This window comes from Sus scrofa, chromosome 3 (genome assembly GCF_054392235.1).
Source record: "Sus scrofa isolate SSC_HxYL_T2T_F1_AM1 chromosome 3, Sscrofa_HxYL_maternal_Yorkshire_Landrace_v2.0, whole genome shotgun sequence".
NCBI lineage: Eukaryota > Metazoa > Chordata > Mammalia > Artiodactyla > Suidae > Sus > Sus scrofa.
Genome location: NC_139385.1, coordinates 68,413,444 through 68,422,339, shown reverse-complemented (window position 1 = coordinate 68,422,339; position 8,896 = coordinate 68,413,444).

Genomic DNA, 8,896 nt, shown 5'->3' with positions numbered 1-8,896 from the left:
AGTCTCTTCAGACGCTTCTCTCCACACACCCCTTCCTCCCTGGGTGGGACGGTCTTCGCTGGAACCTTCAGTCCAGTGGAACTTGGTGCCTTCTCAGTCCCGCTCAGGAGAAGACCTGTTCTTGAGCTCTTGTTACCTCAGTTTCCCCGCGTGGAAAGTTGGGGTGCTGGAGCACAGAACCCAACAGGTCTGGTGAGATGGAGCCAGGTCCCTGCATTTCTTTTCTGGACTTGCTCCCCCTTCCTCAGCTGCACTTGACCCCATCCCCAGTTCCCATCAATGCCTCCTCCTAGCGGCCTGGAGGGCCCTTGGCTCTCGAGTGTCTAGGCAACCCACTCAGAGCCAGGGAGGGGCAGGGAGATTTCCTGGGCCTTCTGGGAAGGCAGATTTTTTATTTGTGGAGCTCAAGAAGGTGGGGTGCTGTTCTTTAGAACTGGGGGAGGGGGGAGGAACTGGGGCTTTTGCTGTTGTGTGGAGCCGGATTGTGAGACTGGTGATGCCCAAGAGGAGACCGCAGCACGTGAGTGCATTGTCGAAACCGGAAATTGACACTGGGATGATTAACTTAGGTACAGACCCTACTCTGATTTGACCATTTAAGAGTTTTAACAGTTTCCATGTAAGCTTCATATTAACATATTCTTTAATGAATTTTATGTTCTACCAGGAAGTTATTTCAGAGAACCCCAAGGTACACCCACTCTCAGGTCTGTGTTTGGAGAGTAAATCTAATGGCTTAGAATTATTTGAGGGTCTTCAAGCCCTACCAGATGATATAATCCTGCGTTTAGACCCAAAACAGACCAGGAGGGAGTTCCTGTTGTGGTGCAGTGGATTGGGAATCCGAGGGCAGCAGCTTGGGTCCCCCTGTTCCATCTGGGTTTCAGTAGGTTGTGAGATCTGGATTTGCCAAAGGTGTGGTGTGGGCCACAGCTGCAGTTAGGATTCAGTCCCTGGTCCAGGAACTTCCATGTGCCCGCAGTGTGCCCATTAAAAAACAAACCCCAAACCAGACAAGGAGTGGAGTTCCCACTGTTGTGCAGTGGGTTAAGGATCCAGCATTGCCACAGCTATGGCTCAGATTTGGTCCCTGGACCAGGAACTTCCATATGCCACCGGTGCAGCAGGGACCAAAAAAGAAAAAAATAGGAGAGCACAGCAATTGTAAAGAAAAAGACACAAATTCGAATTACTTCCATTTTGTCATTCTGAACGGCTGCTTGGAAGTTACTTGTGTTTAAAATTTAAAACAGTGAAAACTTTGCAAGCAGTGTGGTATTTTTAGTTGGTAAATGTACTTATTAGTTCATAAGCTAACTGTTGTACTGAATTTGAATAACATCATTGAATGCAAACATTGTTTTTAAATTAATTATTTTAAAACTAGTGAATGAATCAAGAAAGAATATTATATCAGTGCTACTATTTTGTGGCTTCTCAAATTGTGCTGTTTGTAGGCATTTCATTTATATTAAAATTGACTTAGTTACTGGACAGTTATTTACATTGTTACATAAAATATTATATCAGAAGGGAAACATTTTCACTGTATTCATTTCTTTTATGATCATCATTATTTGTTTCATGTTATGCTTATTGCTTAAAAACAGTTTATTTTAGGAGTTGCAGTCGGTCGTGGCTCAGCTGTAACCAACCTGATTAGTAACCATGAGGATGCGGGTTTGATTCCTGGTCTCACTCAATGGGTTAAGGATCCAGCATTACGGTGAGCTGTGGTGTAGGTTGCAGACTCGCCTAGGATTTGGCATTGCTGTGGCTGTGGTGTAGGCCGGCAGTCGACCCCTAGCCTAGGAACTTCCATATGGTACAGGCATGGCCCTAAAAAGCAAAAAGTAATAGTAATATATTTTAAGGGAAGGGGGTGTTAAAAGTGATCTGCTCTGAGTGTCAAACACTGAGAAGGCTTTACTTTGGGAATAAATGATTGAAGAACCAATGAAAGAGGGTGCAGTTTCACATAAATGCCACCATGTGGCAGTGTTCCCCAAGCCAAGATCACTCAGCATTTCAAACCTGGCTCTTGCCATCAGCCCTAGTTCTGGATGTCTTTGCCTGGAGCAGGATCCCAGGCTCCTCCCTGAGCTCACAGCTCCCCACCCCACCCCAGTTCTGTCCTCTGTAATCCCTTTGCTCCAGAACCACTTGAAGGATCTTTCCTACCAGCAGCTCTGATCTGCTGGTCCTCTTCCAGTGTTCCCCAAACATATCCATACTCTTACCTCTGGGCTTTTGCATTACTGTTCCCTCTGCCTGGAATTATTTTCATCCCCATTTTCCTAATGTCCACAAGGAAAACTCATACTTCATGTATGAGTAAGTTCCTGGGGGAAAGTTACTTAATCTCTCTCTGCCTCAGTTTCTTTGGATGGGTTGGCCAGAAAGAGAAGGTAAATCCAGGACAAGGAATTAGAAAACTGGAAAGGCGCTGGGGAGCCATAGATATTTGAACAGGGGAGTGTCTTGGGTTGTAAGAAAGGCTGCCCCTTCTTCCTGCCCTCCAGGGACCAGAAGTCTCTGGCTTTGGCCAACCTACACTTCCTTCGTGGGTCCCCAGTAGCTGGACCAGAGGGTCTTCCTGATCTCTGCACCCTCCTAGGTGGGGCTGTTTGCACTCTGGTGACCTCCCCTGAGCCTGAGCCAGCCTCTGGCAGCGGGTCCCTGGGAAGACACCAGGTGTGTGTGTTGCTGGAAGGAGGTGTGTGTGTGGGGGGTCAGTCCTCTCTGGGAAACTGTGAGCTGCAGGTGGAGCCCAGATGTCACCTTTATGGCAGTGATGGTGACTCCCTGAGACATGAGGAGCTTGGAGGCCACATGGGGCTCACAGGACTCATGACATACAGCCGGGGCAAAGCCCTGTGTGCAGGTAGGGACCTGGCCGAGCCTGCTGGCATTCGGGGGCTCGTGGGGGGTCCTTGGAGTGGCATCCAGCATTGTCTTCCCCCACACATTTCAGCCTCTCTTCCTGTGTGTCCACGTCCTCTGTCTCCTTGTCCTTGTCTTCCCCCCTCTGCTCTATCTCTGTTTGTCTGTGATAGTCTTAAGTCCCTTACAGCCTCCTCCCCTCCACCTCTTCCTATGTCTCTCTGTGTCTCTCTCTGTCCTCGTGGTCTCCACCCCTATCTCTCCATCCACTGCTGTCACTGTGTCTCATTTGACCCCTATCCTTGAGCTTCTCAGCCCTGGAGGTCCCTCCTCTCTCCTCCTTTTTGGTTTCTCCTTCTCTGACCACAGGGCCCTGAGAGGGGGAACAGGGGTGCTGCCCAGGGCCAGGTGCTGAGCACAGCTGCCCTATGAGCCTCAGACCCCAGTGCAGAGGTCCATTTTGGAAAGGTCTTTCCTGGGACCAGCTGCCCCTCGCGGCCACCTGCTCCCTGTGGGCCTCTTCCCTCATCTCTTCTCTTTCCCATTACCAGGCTCTGACCTCCTTCCTATTTCTTTGCCCCCCACACCCCCCGCCCTGTCCTTGGCTCAGCTGCTTACACACTGCAGCTGCTGATGCTGCCAGCATGGCTTCTTGACACTAATTGAATGCCAAGCCTAGGCGACACGCACCTCTGCAAAGGCTGTATCGTCTTTGGTCCTTATGTGACCATTGGCTGGGGGTGGGGTGTGCTCAAGGGCTTGGAAGAGAGTGTTTTGGAGGCCAGGGAGGGTCTGGTTATCCTGTGGTTCTAGGGGTAGTTGTTCCTGGGCTTGTTACTGGGGAATCCAGCTTTGCTGTGGGGTCTGACTGTTGTGGGGAAGCAGTTGTAAAGATCTGGGGTAGTTGTGCTGGTACAAGGCTCTAGTTCCATGGGCTGGTGCATGTGTTGTTCCTGGGCTGGGCTGTTGAGGGGTCATTGATTGTTCTTGGCTGTTGGGAGGTCAGTGGTTGTCCTTGTCTTTGGGAGGTCAGTGGCTGTCCTTGGCTGTTGAGGTCAGTGGTTGTCCTTGGCTTTGGGAGGTCAGTGGTTGTCCTTGGCTGTTGAGGTCAGTGGTTGTCCTTGGCTTTGGGAGGTCAGTGGTTGTCCTTGGCTGTTGAGGTCAGTGGTTGTCCTTGGCTTTGGGAGGTCAGTGGTTGTCCTTGGCTGTTGAGGTCAGTGGTTGTCTATGGCTTGGAGAATCTGGCTCTTGTGGGGCTCTGTTCCCCACAGTTGCTGGCTGGGGTCTGGGATGACTGTTGGGGAGTTCCAGCTGCAGAGGTACTGGGTGAGCATGTGTTGCAGGTGGCTAGTGCTTACAGACCTCTGGCTGTTGTCTGCTGGAGTCTGGGTGTTGTGAGTGGAGGTGACTTGGGGTATAGGTAGTTGAGGTCAGCTCCCCCCATCTATCCTTCTTCCTGTTGCCTTTCTGTTTTACTCTCTGTCCACATTTTTCTGTTCCCATCTTGCTCTCTCCATCTGCACTTCTCACTTGCACTCAAACATGTATTGAGCACCTGTATATATATATATGTATAGATCAGCTGCAGCAGGTCTTTGGGGGCTTTGGCCTGCTCACAGGGGAAGAGATGGGATCCTCTGCTCTGAAGACTGGCCCTGGAGCTGGAATCATTGGTTCATGTGGGACAGAAAGGCTGGATGCTCTGTGTCAGACGCTTGATCAGGCTTCTTTCTTCCCTTGAATGTTAAGACCAAGTCAGAGGGGGCTTGGACAAGCGTGGGTCTGTTGGGTCAGGGAGGCTTCAACCACACACTTTGGGCAGGTGCAGGCACTCTCCTGGAGACCATATACTTTGGGCGGGAGCAGGCACTTTCTTGGGGACAGAAAGGGTTGTGGGCATCAGGAGAGGAACCAGCCTTCCATGCCGATACCAGGGGCAGAGTGTGCAGGGTTTTGACTTCACTCTGATTGAGGCGGAAACCACTGGGGCTGGGCACACACAGGGCTCTGAGCACAGACCGGCCTGCACTACATACTTGGCCCCTGCATGCTGTCTGCTGTCATGGCCAAGGTTGTGTTGGCTGAACCTAGGTGGGACCTGTTCCAAGGCTTTCATGTGCCAGGAGCCTTCTCAGAGTGAGAGTCAGGGCCCCGAGGGCCTCCGAGGAATGGGCTGGACTACCCAAAGCTGTGAGAACAACCCCTTTCCCTAATCCTTCTGGGCAGCCTTCTGAGCAAGAGGAGGGGATACAAGGCACATGGAAGAGCTTGTGGCAGAGGGTACCAGACAAGCCCTGGAGAGAGGGCTGAAGGAAGCAGTTTCTCCCATCTCCTTGCATAACTTCCTATGATGAGAAGCTCATTATCTCCAAAGGCAGCCGCTGGAATTCTTAGAATGTTCTTTCAAATGCTAACCCCCACCTAGACTTCCACCCCTCTTTCTGTGTGGTCCCAACACCACACAGACTCGCCTCTTTTTCCAAATATTTTTTCCTACTCTATTTATCCTGTGCCTTTTCTGGAGATGTGTGTTATGGGAGACACAGACCAGGGTAATCACTGCTGTGATGATGGAAGCCCATGGGGTCCTGGTGGTCCAGAAGAGGCTCCTGACCTAGCTGAGAGGGGATCAATCTGGTGGGCTTCTTGTAGGAAGTAACATCTCAACTGAGACCCCCATAGATGAGTGAGATTTGCCTGGGGGAGAAGTGAGGAAAGAGTGTTCCAGATAGAAGGAACAGCATTTGGAGGGGAAAGAATATACTTTTGGAAACCAGAACATGTGCTGTGGCGGGGACCGTTATACCTATTTTCCAGATGAGGAAACTGAGGCTCAGTTTAGACACAAACCAAGCATCCAGTGACCAATATGGAAGAGGCAATTCCATTGGTTGCATTTCTCGGCTTCGCTCAACCAACTTCTCTTCACACTAAAATTCTGTTTAATTTAATTCAGTTTCCAGAGGAAAGGTCTTGCTAATTCTTCACCTCAAAGAAAAACCCATTGTCTCACCCTGCCCAGCAAGGAGTAGAAGCCCTGTCTCTCAACTAGAAAGGCCTGTGGAATTTAGTGCTTTACACTTCAGGGAGAAATAAGAGAAACAAGAAAGAGGGAGAGGAAAACAGAACATCCTTTCTCCTCAGAGAACCTAACTCCTGAGTCCAGCCTTGGTTCTAGTTCTGTATCTGCCACTGAAATCTGATATGACCTTGTTGAATTCCTTTCCAGCTCTGGGTCCATTTCCCTATCTACTGAGTTTTTTATTTTAGCAAGTGTACTTTTTAAATCTAACTCTGAACTCTTTTATATCTGCCTGTTTTTGTTTCATGTTCTCTTGTTTTTTGTTTTATGGCAGTTATTCCTTCCTTTATCTGTTTGAGTGATTTAATATATATGATGTGAAGCCAATTTTAGATGGTTTTCTATTGTTTCTCTGTTTCCTCAGATGTAAATTCCTCTAGTTGGGAAGTTTGTGGGAACTTGAACTTGGTGAAGAAGTTGTGAATCCATCATTGCTTCTGGGTATTTTTCCCATGTGCACCTACCTGGTCAGGGCTGTATAAGACCATGTGGTCTCATCTTTTTTTTTTTTTTTTTTTTTTTTTAGGGCTGTGCCTGTGGCACATAGAGGTTCCTAGCCTAGGGGTCGAATCAGAGCTGTAACTGATGGCTTACACCACAGCCACAGCAACATAGGATCTGAGCTGCATCTTTGACCTACACCACAGCTCACAGCAATGCCAGATCCTTAACCCATTGAGAGAGGCCAAGGATCAAACCTGTATCCTCATAGATGCTAGTCAGATTCGTTCCGCTGAGCCACAATGGGAACTCCTGGTCTTACCTATTAGGTGCTACTGCATTGGTCACAGCCTCCCATGGGTGGGTGATGGCTTCAACCTTTGTCATTGAGTACCTCTGCTATGGTCCCTTGCTCATATTAGTGTTTTCCTGTCATTTCTAAGTGTTTGGAATGGGATGGATGGTTTCAGTGTGTACTTGGTTGGCTATTTTGAATAAAATTCCAATTTTAGCATCTGTAAACATTTCATAGATGAGGAAATGGAAGCTCAGAGAGCAACCTGACTTGCTCAAGTACACACAGCTAGAAAGGAGAATTATAATCTGGCTAAACCCTTTACACTCCTCTGTATCTGGTAGCCTGGGTGCTAATCTCAGCTCTGATTCATGGTTGGCTGTGTCTTCTTTGGATTCCTTTTTTTTTTTTAAAAAACCTCTGAAGAGACTGACCTCTACCTTTTCGCATGCAAAACAAACTCAGAACTGTGTTTCTGGTAGAAGTGGGGAAAAAAAAAAAAAACAAAAAAAAAACTGGCAAGGTTTAACCTGGTATATTAGAAAAGACGTGAGTTTTGGAGTCTGGTTATATGACCTCAGGTGGGAGCCTTTTGGAGCCTATTTTCTCATCTATAAAATGGGGATAATTGTACTTACTTCTTTGGCTGGTAATGAGCATGAAGTGAGAAAATGCAGGAGCTTGACTATATAGTAGGTGCTTAATGAATATTATTTCCTTCCTCCCGTGGAGAAAAGCAGACTGAAGAAGTAGGGGAGTGGAGGAATGGAACAGCTGATCCATCAAATCCCTCAGGTTTGGGGAGCCAGAGGGAGGAGAAGTTCTCCAAAGAGAGAACAGAAAATAACAGGGAAGGGTCAAGGGAAGGCAGATTTTGGCTCCATTTTAGGAAAACTACAATATGGAGGGAGTTGACTTTAGAGGAAGTGAGCTCCCCATCACTCAAGGGGACCAAAGAGAGTCCCCATACATCTATGGCTAATTGATTTTTTAAAATTGTAGTATAGTTTACTTACAACATTGTGTTACTTTCAGATATATAGCAAAGTGATTCAATTATGTGTGTGTATATTCTTTTCCATTATAGGTTATGACAAGATATGAAATATAGTTCTTTGTGCTGTATAGTAAATCCTTGTTATTTGTCTATTTTTATATATGGTAGTGTGTATCTGTTAATCCCATTCTCCTAATTTATCCCTCCCCCCATTCCCCTTTGTTATATAAATTTGTTTTCTCTGTCTGTGGGTCTGTTTCTATTTTGTAAATAAGTTATTTATACCATTTTTTAAGATTCCACAGGTATGTAATATTTGTCTTTATCTGACTTACTTCACTTAGTATGATAATCTCTAGGTCCCTTATGTTGCTGCAAGTGGCATTATTTCATTCTTTTTCATGGATGAGTAATATTCCAGTGTGTGTGTGTGTGTGTGTGTGTGTGTGTGTGTGTGTGTGTGTGTGTGTGTGTTTGTATGTCACATCTTCTTTATCCATTCATCTGTCAATGGACATTTAGGTTGTTTCCATGTCTTGGATATTGTGAATAGTGCTGCTATTGGAGTACATGTATCTTTTTGAATTATAGCTTTCTTTGGATATATGCCCTGGAGTGGTATTGCTGGATCATTTGGTAACTCTGTTTTTATTATTTATTTATTTATTTAGTTTTGTCTTTTAGGGCCACACTTGTGGCATCTGGAAGTTCCTAGGCTAGGGGTCAAATTGGAGCTGCAGTTTCTGGCCTATGCCACAGCCACAGCAATGCCAGATCTAAGCTGCATCTGTGATCTATACCACAGCTCACAGCAATGCCAGATCCTTAACTCACTGAACGAGGCCAGGGACCGAACCCAAGTCCTCATGGATAGTACTCAGGTTTGTTACTACTGAGCCACAACCAGAACTCCTATTTTTAAAGGAACCTCCATACTATTTTCCATAGTGGCTGCACCAATTTACATTCCCACCAACAGTCTAGGAGTGTTCCATTTTCTCTCCAGAATTTGTTATTTGTGGGCTTATTAATGATGGCCATTCCCTAGTGGCTCAGCAGGTTAAGGATCTGACATTGTCACTGTTGTGGCTTGGGTTGCTGCTATGGTGTGGGTTCAGCCTCTGGCCTGAGAATTTTTGCATGCCATGGGTGCAGCCAAAAAAAATATGAGTACACAATTACTCTTTTCAGGGCCAGT